The 3140-nt window shown below is 29.9% G+C and overlaps 1 protein-coding gene across 1 annotated transcript in view; it reads left to right on the forward strand.

Annotated features, from left to right (window-relative positions):
• ARHGAP15 (Rho GTPase activating protein 15) overlaps positions 1-3140 on the forward strand; it is a 596184-nt gene that overhangs the window by 101365 nt on the left and 491679 nt on the right. The gene's annotated exons all lie outside the window — the stretch shown is intronic.

Below are 3140 nucleotides of genomic sequence, written 5' to 3' on the forward strand. Positions count from 1 at the left end.
CCTGCTTTCCAGTCATAAATTATATTTACCAGTGTAACTTGGGGGATGGAGAGAGCTGAACAGTTATAAAAATTGGATTTTTCATATTGTATAATTTAATTTTTTGGAAAAAAATAACTGTGATTAATAATTTCAATCATGTTCCTTTGAATGGAAAGCACCAGATGAAATCCTTGAAAGAAAGGAAATGGGAAAACTTAATATTTCACATATGATGTTACTGAGATCCCTTTGGCAATTAATAACTTCAGATTATGGAAGTTGATCTTTTTCTATATTTACATGACATTTAATTTACTTTTATATCTCCAAAGTAACCAATAACTTTATAGGTATATTTTAGAATTTATATCATTTAGTAGGAACTAGATTATCATAATTATTGTATCAAATGTCTTCTGAGACCATTTTAGCCCTTGAAGAAAAGTCAATTCTGTCCTTAAATGTATCACTAAAATTAATGTATTGGGTCTTATAGAAGTATAGGTAGGTGACATTTCTTATCTGAACTCTCACTGGGAAGAAAATACTGATTTTCAGTTTGTTTTTGCATTTTCTAAATGCTCAATGAGTTCTAGCCAAATAATTTGGACTTATGTTAATTAAAAAAAACAAAACAAAACAAAATGAAAAAACACTTTTAACATATTATGGAATAACTTATTTTTCTGATTATAGTTGAATTCTATTTAGGTATTCATTTTTATATGGTAGAGGGTTTTTTGTTTTTCCTTTTTCTTTTTAACCAAAAATGAGGAAGAAAGAAAGAAAGGAAGGAAAGAAGAAAAACAAAAAAAGAAATAAAGAAAACTAAACATACTTGCCAAGAAATCAAAGGACTAAAGCCCAAAGTGATTAGAAGGTGAACTTACAGAATCAAGAAGTAAAATTAAATTTTTTTTTAAAGTGAGGAATTGTAGATCAGTGATATACTCTGTCTCCCAATCTCTTGCTTTTTTTTTTTTATTATTCTGCTATAAATAAGAAAATGTAGGGGCTATAATCCTAGCCTCTGTGACAACCTAGATAATCAGTATGGCTAGTTCTGAACAGGGTAGGGTAAGCTAAGTGGTTTAGTTTTATTATGTATTGTGAGTTTAGCATCCTAATCATCAATGTTATAAAATAAAGACATTAAAAAAACAAAACAAAACAAAAATAAAGACATTAAAATTTGACACTGACATAATTCTTGAATAGTAGAAACCTTCGGAGTTGAACTAAGGAAGACTTTTTCACTTCCTTCTGTTAACCTTATGAAGAGTTAAGTTAGATCACAAATGAGGATGATAATCAAATATGTATGATGTGTACAGGGCTGCGAGTATGGAAGAAAATATTTAAGTATAATTTTACATAGCTGTGAATATAATATTCATAGATGTATATTTAAACCACTACATTGATAATATGTTATCATCCTAACCTTTTCGGGGTGTGACTACCTCTGTTATAATATTTTACTCATTTTTCTTATTTCTTAATGTAGGTACTTCCAAAGATATTAAAACTATTCTCACTTTTGGTAGCTTTTTGGAGGTGAAAATCTTTCCAGTTAGCTTTTTTGGTAAGATACCTGAGCAGTTCATGGGACTTCAGTTTTCTTACATCCAGTTTATCTTTTTTTGTCTTGTACCCTTTAGTTTAGAGAAACAAGAGGTGATGATAAGGATGTTGCAAATAATAAAACTAAAGAAAGATTCAGGTTTAATTTCCTGCTTCATTTTTTTGGGGGTGAATCATGTGGTTTTCTTGTCATGCTGAAATCTTTTCATCATCTAAACATATGAGCTTAGGTAAAATTGACTAATACGTATCCATAGTGAAAGTAAGCGTTTCAAGAGGAACAATATAGATAGCTTTTAATAGTTCTGTTAACAAAAAAGCATCGGGAAGGATTTGTCAGAGAGCTAGCTCTAGATGACTTGCACCAATATTTGATTAGGTACATTAGCTGGAATAACTCTCAAATGATCAGAATAAACATGATTATATCTCAAAAACATGGTATTAAGGCATTGTTGGGTATCTGAGTGTGTGTGTTCAAGGGTTTCATTACCTACAGGATAATGAAGTATTTCTTCCTCAGTGAAAAAGACCATCACAGTTTTAGCCGATGTGCTACATCAGAAATAGCTTTAGAATACCAAGTTTGAATTAGGCATGGTGTTCAATCTCAGTCTATGAATTATAGATTACAGATAGCAAATGACTATTGAGATTTTTGGTTCAAGAAAAATCAAGGAAAAGCAAAATTAGAAATAATTTAAAATTTGAAATCTGTCTTTAAAAAGTTGATGGATTAGCAGTTATATGCCACATAATTACAATGTCTCTAGAGAAGTTGAACTTAAAATGAAGAGAAAAACAAACAAATATGTGCCTGAGATATGCTTGAAAGACTCAGAAGCAAACATTTGTGACACAAAAAAATGGAAGGATTTCATTTGTTTCCTTTGTATATGTCATTTGGACATTTGAGTTCATTTTCTCTTTGTATTAAAAGTCAAATTTTCTTTATAGTCAAAGTCTTATTAAACTCTTGATGTAGATTCAGTCTTATTTGATTGGTACATAGTAACATAACTGTGCCAGCATTAATTAATTAGGTTTTGTATTCAACTATTCTCAGTAATTCAGAATGATGCTTACTGGCTGAGTTCAAGAACATCTGCCTATTTTAGAGCAGTTTTTGACATAAGTAGCTTTAATAATAAATAATATATTAAAGATATTTAGCAACTTCTATAATATATATATGTAAAGTAGACATAGACAAGTCATAATATGTGTTTAAAGTATAAATGTACATACATGTATGCATATATGATGTATGTGTCAATGTATATACCCACATGTAATAGCTTGACGTTAAGAAATAGAATGGTCGTTTCCACACACATATACTACCAACACTGAAAGACATATTGTACTTATTATAAAGGTCATACACACTCTAAGTTAAACTAGTAAATGTTCATTGCTTCTAACTTTTGTTCAATTCTGCATTTAGCATAATTGTCAAGGACCATCACAAGTTTGATGTAGCTTGAGAAAGCATTTAGCAACCGAGTAAATTGTAATGAAATGTGGTACGAGTTTTCTTAGTTAAGAGCAACCCTAGGTCTTCATCAGGGAAA

This window comes from Lipotes vexillifer, unplaced genomic scaffold (assembly GCF_000442215.2).
Source record: "Lipotes vexillifer unplaced genomic scaffold, Lipotes_vexillifer_v1.1 scaffold265, whole genome shotgun sequence".
NCBI lineage: Eukaryota > Metazoa > Chordata > Mammalia > Artiodactyla > Lipotidae > Lipotes > Lipotes vexillifer.